This window comes from Echinops telfairi, unplaced genomic scaffold (genome assembly GCF_000313985.2).
Source record: "Echinops telfairi isolate 266 unplaced genomic scaffold, ASM31398v2 ScPeMD7_9;HRSCAF=40, whole genome shotgun sequence".
NCBI lineage: Eukaryota > Metazoa > Chordata > Mammalia > Afrosoricida > Tenrecidae > Echinops > Echinops telfairi.
In genome coordinates, this window is record NW_022103906.1 from 11,778,992 (window position 1) to 11,788,281 (window position 9,290).

The 9,290-nt window shown below is 41.9% G+C and overlaps 1 non-coding gene across 1 annotated transcript; it reads right to left on the bottom strand.

The window, feature by feature from the left end:
* Nucleotides 1-191, bottom strand: LOC115868425. The gene has a single exon (XR_004045592.1). It is a non-coding gene; the product is annotated as a U2 spliceosomal RNA (small nuclear RNA).
* Between the last annotated feature and the right edge of the window lie 9,099 nt (nucleotides 192-9,290).

A 9,290-nucleotide genomic window follows, 5' to 3' on the forward strand; every position in this document is an offset into this window, starting at 1 on the left:
TTTTTGTGCACCATTCCTGAAAGTACTGAAATACCAGGTCGATGCGTGGAGTGGACGGAGCAAGCTCCTATTCCATTTTCCTGTTTCAAAAATCCATTTAATATATTGTCCTCGGATAGAGGACATATCAGGTATTAAACTGATAAGAACAGATACTACTCTTGATCTTAGCCAAAAGGCCGAGAAGTGATGTGATATTCTACTTTTGACCCCTCTTGGGTTGGAACCTCATTGGCTATTCCTGTAATTAGTTTGATTGTATTAAGATTTAATACCTGTGGGTCGTGACCCCTTTGGGAGTCGAATGACCCTTTCACAGAGTTTGCCTGAGACCATCGGACACCGCTCCTTTATCCGTCTCCAGGTGAGTCTGTCCACATGCAGATAAGCCCACATATGAGTACTCAGCATGAAGACTATTACCCAGGCTTCACCATGCTTCAAGACAAAATTTCACTTATTTGTCATTAGAAGTAAATATTTTAAAATATATAATTACATACTGTTTTTGTGATTAACCACTATGCTTATGTTCAATTTATAACAATGAAAATACATCCTGCCTGTCAGATATTTACATTACAATTCATAGCAGTAGCAAAAGTACAGTTATAAAGTAGCAATGAAAATAATGTTATGGTTGGGGTCCCCACAACATGAGGAACTGTATGAAAGGGTGGTGCCATGAGGAAGGTTGAGAACCATTGAGTTTGATGGAGTGAGGACAGTGAGTCATCTTCATGCCTGTGATTTTCTTGGAGGTGATGATTTCTATAATGACAAGAGCAGCCTGGGTCCCCGGGGAGTGAGGAGTGCTAGCCTTGTCTTTATATATGTCTCTTAGGATGGCAAGCAAATTGATGAAATATCAATCATTAAGAGGGATGGTCACGTCCAGTTGTTTGGTTCCCTGGATCAAAGGCAGTATAGGGTAGGTGACTCCACAGAAATGATCCTGTTGTCTGTGCAGGGAAATGTCTTTGATGTCTGCTTAACTTAGTGATGCCACATACCAATGGTGTTATTCACCTGGTGTCTATGCTAATGGTGATAAACAGAAGTATAACCCTTTCTACTCCCATCTATCTAGATCTACGCTGCCTCCATACCATGCCCACACCATGCGCACCACATTTTCCCCAGGGTATTGAAATCTGACTAAATGAAGGGATCACACCCCTGAATTGGGGGTGGAGGAGAATATAGCTCATATACTCATGTTTCATCTAAAATTATGGGACACAGCCCTGAATACCTTATGATTCACATTTGCCGTGTATGGGAAACAGAAACCCCAGGAGAGTGCATGCAGACAAACTCTCTACACTCATATTTAAGAAGCCTGGGAGGCCGGATTCTCGTGAAGGGAGGCCATCACATTTGTGCGCTAGAGATGCATCCCAGTCACATTCTCCTAAGTAAAAGTTATTCCCCACAAAGTCCCCTGTAAGAATGCCAGTTTTAAGGTGCTGCTTGCAAGCACATGGCTGCTTCTGATACTCTTGAAAGTTAACTGCTTGAAGACTATCTGCCTAAACTTTAGGTAAAGCGGGACACCATTGATAAAACTCATATCCTGGCGAAATAGCCACATGGCAGCTGAAAACCGTATACCCTAGCTTGTCGTGCATTCTTTCCAAAAATCAGGACTTTAAAAAAATGCCACAGGACACTGGACAAATTGTTAAAAATTGGGACTGTACCGCTAAAAGCGGGACATCTGGTCACCTCAGAGGTTATCTGCCATCAAAAGCAATCAGACCATCTGACCCTAAATATGTCCCACTCCCTTCTGATAAGGATCATAGATTGTTCCCCTGGAGAAGAGCTCAGGGACACTTAAAGTCAAGCCAGCTCAGAGCCGACCAAGGTTAAGCCACCACCTTAACTCTAGAACCAGCTCATCCTGTTATATATGTGCCTTTCTGTCACATGCATGCCTTTAGTACCTTCCCTTCCTATTGTGTGTATACCACTAGCTCGTTCCCCTCATGTTCTGTGTATGCTTCCGTATGTGCTTACTGTGGCTTGCATGCCTGAGAATATATAAGTCTGTTGGGTTGCCATGGAAGAGGTGAGCCCTTGCATGCCTTATCTCTTGTCCCTTTGATTTACCCTTCAATTACACAACTGCTCCTTGGACCCATTTGGTAGTGGAGGCTGGTCCCCCACAGCCATGCTTCAAGGAAACTGAAGCCATTGCTGGGATCATGTGCACATCAGGCGAAATGCAAATCAGGTTTAAGCTGAAGAGCACAGCTTCTTTGAGTTACTCTGGAGCCATGCAGCAAGGTATTTAGCAGTTGTGGTTCTCACTTGTAGATACTCTCAGATTATCTTTAATACACACAGCACCTGGTTCAGGAGTGCTCTGCTCTATATCACTGGCCACATTGTTTGCAGCAGAAACGAGTCTTTTGTCTTAATATCCACATGCATGAGTGTCATAGGAGATCTGACATACAATTTTTATCCAACTGGACAGGAAATAGTAAAAGGTGATTGATTAAACATAAAAAAAATCCTCTTTTAGAGTAGCAGTGGGGCATCTCACTTGAACCGTACAGAGAGAATCATCAGTTGTTTGTGATGGCAGAAGCCAGAAGACAAATAGAAAACTAAGTAGAAGTCATTATAAGAAGAAATAAAGGTATGGAGCAAAGATACATCAAGCATCGATAGGGTCTCTAGAAACAGAAACAGAAACTTGGAAATGCTTAGTTTTCAAAATGACAAAGTAGCAGATAAAGAAGCATAAATATTGCTATCTTTAGGAAGTAAAAGACCTCAAAATCACTGCCATTGAGGCAATACCAACCGACGGCAACCCTGTAGGAGAGAGGACAACTGCTCTTAAGGGTTTCTGAGACATTAACATTTTTTAATGAGCAGACACCTTCATGGCTCTCATGGCCAGTGGACTTGAGCCATTGACTTTTTAATTAGGAGTCCAACAGATGAGCAACTGCACCACCAGGACCCAGCCCTTCACAGTATCTCAAGGTCATGTTTATACTTCGCTGTTAAAGAGAACAGTTAATGAGTTACAGGTGGAGAATGGGAAGACTGTGTCTGATGTATTTGTTACCTTAAAAGTAACTTTGATGTCTCAGTGATATAACAGCTCCATTCATTACAAAGTTCTATTCGTCTGATATCTACATTGACTGTTGAGGTGAGTTAATGATAAGGATAGTGATAGCCCTTCTCACTTTCCAATTAGCTATCTGCCACAAAATGCCTCTCTTTTATAAGAAATCATTGTTTTCAAGTAAAAGATCAGGTTTAGAAGAAATCTTACACCCTAAATTATTGCTCATTGCAAATTATCCTTAAGGTCTGGGGCATATTCTCTTCCTTAAAGTATTAAATGAAACATAAAATCTTAGAGCTTTGGACAACGACAAGCCCCATGTTTTTCCAGCTGAAATATTGGGTTTCCTTATGGTTGAATAAAAATAGTCATAACAATATAATTTAATTCAAGTAAGATAAGAGATAGTCTGAAATTAGGAAGGAATTAAGAAGAAAGCAAGTCAGTTCAAATCTGGATAGAAGTCATGTAGTAATACTCTATTATGTCCTAGTCATTTAAATGTCCTGAATCAACCAAGCAATCAATTAAATTAAGTCATTTAAATGTCCTGAATCAACCAACCAACCAAACAAGCTAGGAGGGGGATTCGAAAAAGAACACGAAGAAATAGAATTAGTGGTAATGTGATTTCTCAATGAACTTTTAAAATCTGCTCATAGGGTGATGGTGAGACAGGAGGATGGTAAAAGGAAACAGAGGAAAGATCTAGGAATCAAAGTTATGGACAGAGGTATAAGCATAGGTATGTACATATGTAAATGTATTAATTCATTAGAATAGAGGTATTGGCCCATGTACATATATTTATATCCCAATACATTGAGGTAGTGGATGGACCTTGGGTCTCTTCTCAAGAGCCCCCCTCAACGCAAAAACACTTTTTTCTAACAACCTGACATTCTGTGATGTTCACGCTCCCGATACAATTGCTGAAGACAAAATGGGTACATAAGCAAATTGGTGAAGAAAGCAGATGGTGCCTACATCAAAAGATGTAGTGTTTGAGGTTTTAAAGCCTTGAAGTTAAACAGGTGGCCATCTAGCAGAGAAGCAACAAGCCCACATGAAAGAAGCACACCCGCCTGTGAGATCATGAGGTGTCAACGGGACCAGGTAGCAGACATCAGAAGACTCAAAACAAACAAACAAACAAAAACATACTGTTGAGAACAAGGTGGGTTGGAGCAGAGACCCAAAACCTATCTGTGGACAATGGGACATCCCCTCACAGAAGGGTCACAAGAAAGAGATGAGTCAACCAGTGTGCAGTAGAGCACAAATCAAACACACAATATCCCTCTGGTTCATTGAGGCTTCCTCACCCCCTACAGTCCTGCCTTCCACTTCAGGCTAAACCGGAGCCTGTGTACTGGTACAGTTAAGAGCTAATGACACATGGAATCCAGGTCAGATAAATCTCTCAGGAACAGAGATGGGAGTAGCAATACCAGGAGGGTAGGGGCAATGTGGGGAGAGGCGGGGAGGAAGGGGGAACCAATCACAATGATCGACACATAAACACAGCCGCTAATCCGAGGAGAAGGAACACCAGAAATCATGGGGGAAGGGAGACAGCGGGGTGTAAGATATAAAAATAATAATAATTTATAATTTATCAAGGGGTTACAAGTGTGGGAGGGGAAAATGAGGAGCTGATACCAGAGGCTAAAATAGAAAGTAAATGTTTGGAAAATAATGGTAGCAACAAATATGCTTAATACAATTGATGTATGGATTATTATAAGAGCTTTAAAGGCCCCCAATAAAATGATCTTAAAAAATTGTGAAGGGGCTGAATAAAGACTGAAAGAACGAGTAGGAAAAAAAGAAAAAAAATCTGTTCATATTTGATATTTATGCTTATACATTATGGAAGTTTTCTGGACCCTTTACAACAAAGTTCCTTGAAGTAGAATATTTAGCTCAGCCTACCTGCTCAAAATCCCATGATCTGACTTTCCTGGATGCATTTTCTACAAGAATACATGTTTTTCTAAGTGAAATTTGATCTGTAGGCTGGATAGTTATGTATGAAGTGATATAATACAATATTTTGCCCATCACTAGAAACTTATACTAGACACTACTAGGTTGAGTAAAATAAACCTCTATTTTGGCAAGGTTGCCCTGATAGAAGGCAATAATTTGTTTGGGGTTAGAAGACTGCATAAGAAAGTATTCAGAAAGAGTGATCAATTAGAGCAAACAGGACTGAGGAGCTGAAGGACAAGAAGGTGGAGATTTGATTTAGGAGTAAGGCAACGTGGAGTGTCTTGATGAATTGGTAAGTGCTTGGCTTAGGCTGGATACCTAGAGAAGCAAAATCATTGAAGCTTATATGTATATATATGCAGAGAAAATCATATATTGTATATTTATCAATAGAATGATTCATACAATTGTTAGGTGTCATCAAGTCTGTTCCAACTCACACATACAATGGAACAAAACAACACCTATTCCTGTATCATCCTCACAAGTTCATTGCTACAGTCATTGTGTCAATCCATTTCCTTCACAATCTCTTCTTTTTGTTGTTGTTTTCAGACACAGTTGTGGAAGCAGGCAAGTCCAAGTCCTGACAAATTCAAAGTCCATGGGTCAGATGTCAGGGCTGGTGTCTTCTTTTGATTCTGGCAGCTTTGAGGACTGATGGCCCAAGATACACAGGAAGGTCATAGATGGATGGCCACTGAGGCAAATTAATGCAAGATCAATAGGACAGTCTTATGGCTTGGCTTAGGCTGGAGAAGCAAACTCATTGAAGCTAATATATGCAGAGAAAATCATAGTTGGTTTAAGTTCAAAGAACTGGTTGATGATACAGACACAAGATTCAGACCTACCAATAAGGACACAAGCTTTTCCATTGCAATTGCTTATATTGAACATAGTCCACACCCTCGAGGAAACTTCCTTTCAGTCATTTGCATCCAGTTATCTGCCTTCAGTAGAGATCCCATGTACAACAGAATGAAGCCCTCCCTGATCCTGGCTCCACCCTCACAACTGTGGTTATGCTTGTGTCCATGGTTGCAGCCACTGTGTCAGTCCATTTTCTAGAGGGATTTCTTCGTTTTTGCTAAACTACTGTTTCACCAAGGACGATGGTCTTCTCCAGGGTCTGGTCTCTCCTGATAAAGGGGTCTGAGTACATGCCATGCTCACTCCTAAGGAACACGCTGACTATACTTCTTCGAAAACAGATTTGTTTGTTTTACTAGTTATCCATTGTACGTTTAATATTCTTCATTGGCACCATAGTTTACAGGCACTGATTCTTCAATCTCATTTCCCAACGTCCAACTTTTACATGCATATGAGGCTACTGAGAATAATGTGACTTGAGTTAGGTATGCTTCGTCCTCTAAGAGACGTCTTTTCTCTTCACCATTTTTAAAAATCTTTTTAAAAATTAAATACTATTTTTTAAAGTCATTTTATTGGAGGCTCATACAACTCATCACAATCCATACATACATCAATTGTATAAAGTACATTTGTACATTTGTTACCCTCATTATTCTTTTTTAAAAAAATCATTTTATTGAGGGTTCGTACAATTCTTATCACAGTCCATACATACATTCATTGAGTCAAGCACATATGTACACCTGTTGCCCTCATCAATCTAACAACATTTGCCCTCTACTTTAGCCCTCAATATCGTTTGCTCATATTCCCCCTCCCTCCCCCCTCCCTCCTGAACCCTTCATAATTCATAAATTATTATAGTCTTGTCATAAGTTACGCTGTCCTACATCTCTCTCTGCCCTCTTCTCTGCTGTCCATTCCCCAGGGAGGAGTCTATACTTAGATTCTTGTAATTGGTTCCCCCCTTCTACCCCGCATTCCCTTCACCCTCCAGGCCTCGTTCCTCTCACCGCTGGTCCCGATGAAGTCATCTATCCTGGATTCCCTGTGTTTCAAGTTGCCATCTGTACCAATGTACATCCTCTGGTCTAGCCAGATTTTCAAGGCAGAATTGGGATCATGATATTCGGTGGGGACGAAGCATTAAAGAACTAGAGGAAAGTTATATGTTTCATTGTTGCTACCCTGAACCCTGATTGGCTCATCTCCTCCCCTAAACCCCTCAGCAGGGGGGTGTTCTGTTGCCACCCGATGAACTCTGAGTCTCCACTCTGCACTCACCCACCTTTACAATTACATGATTTCTTGTTCCTTGATGCCTGACACCCGATCCCTTCAACAGCTTGTGGTCACACATACTGGTGTGCTTCTTCCATGTGGGCTTTGTTGCTTCTGAGCCTCTTGTTTATCTTCCAGCCTTTAAGAGCCCAGATGCTATATCTTTTGATAGCCAGGCACCATTGGCTTTCTTCACCACCTTTGCTTATGTACACCTTTTTTTTTCAGTGATCATATCAGGAAGGTGGGCACCCACTGATATGATTTTAAGTTCTTTGATGTCTGATAACTGGTCCCTTCTACACCTCGTGGTCTGACAGGCTGGTGTGCTTCTTCCATATGGGCTTTGATGCTTCTCAGCTAGATGGCCACTTGTATGTCTTCAAGCCTTTAAGACCCCGGATGCTGTATCTTATGGTAGCCAGGCACCATCAGCTTTCTTCACCACCTTTGCTTATGTTCACATTTTTCTTCAGCAATCGATTCGGGAAGGTGTGCATCCTGGAATGCCAATTTAAAAGAACAATGTGTTCTTGCAATGAGTAAGTGCTTGAGTGGAGGCCCAATGTCCATCTACTGCCTTAATACTAAACCTATAAATATATGCACGTAGATATTTTCCCCCACACTCTTATATAAATATATTTACATATGTACATTCCAGTCTTAAAACCTCTATACATACCCTTTGTCCCCTAGTTCTTTCCTCTATTTCCCTTTACTTTCCTTTTGTCCCACTATCATAGCCAGCCTTCATTTGGGTTTCCGTGATTTCTCTTGGTTACAAGGCACTTGCTGAATCCCTACCAGGCCTCTCACATGCTCCTTTGCCACTCTATTTGGATCACTTGTTGCTCCCCTGTCCCTGGGTTGGTCAGCACCACCTCCTTACCCCCGCCTCCCCCTCTCCCTTGTCCCCTGGAACCATTGGTCCCATTGTTTTCTCCTCCAGACTATACATCCAGTCTATCTTATCAAGATAGATCTGTAGAGATACTAATATGCCTAAAAAACCAAGCCACAACAAGAGAGGCAATCAGTGAGAGCACAGCGATGGCAACAAAAAAGGAAACCAATTACCCATGGAAGAATAAGTTAATTAAACGAAAGAAAAATTTTAAGCAGAAAGAAAAACCTGTAAATAGATGAAGGTCTGATTTTTTTATCTCTAGGCGTGTCCTTCAGTCAAGACCGATGGGGTACAATGCTCTGGCCCCCGAGTCTCTCCTTTGTACTCCCTCAGGGACTCTCTGCTCTGCTCCCACAGTTGCTTTGCCACATGCTTTTTGTGGTTTGCCTCGGTGTCTCAGGGTTAGTCTGGGCCAGTCCCACCACTGAGTCTCCATTGTTGTCCCCCTTAGAGCCCGGGGCCATCAAGGGATGGCGTGTCTCGTGGTGGGATCAGCCATATTGTCCACTCTGTCCACAGGCTGTTCAGAGCGGGGATGTCATCCTCCAGACCTGGTGGGTCCACTTTCTCTTCCTCCCCCTAAATGCTCCCATTTGCTCTGATCAGACATGCCCCTCTCCCCTAACTGCAGCTTCATTGCTGTCCTTTCAAGTAGCTTCTTCTGGGGGGAGGGGCTGTTGTCCACATAGCTGGCATGTGGGCCGAGCCCTCAGGCCCCTCCACTGGCTCCCCACTCCTTGCCAACAAGCTGCATTCATCTGGCACTGGCTTTAAATCTGGTTCTTCTTGCCCTGTGGAGACAAAAACAATACCCTTCCTCTTCCCTTGGGTGGTCAGTGCCCTATTCCCCCGTCACATATCTCTTTTTTTTCCCCTTTCACCGTTACTCCCCCCACCCCCTTGGGGTTGGCTAACCTATGTACCCCTGGATTAGGTCTGGCATCTGCCATACTACCTGGACCTTACCCCTAGAGAGTTTGTATACAGTAGCTTTTTCCCTGTGTCCCTTTTGCCTTTACCTTTCTGTTCTTTCTTTTATATACATATTTTACATGTATATGTATACACATATACATCTTTTATATGTATATATAGGTGTGTGTATATATATGTATATACATATACATATAT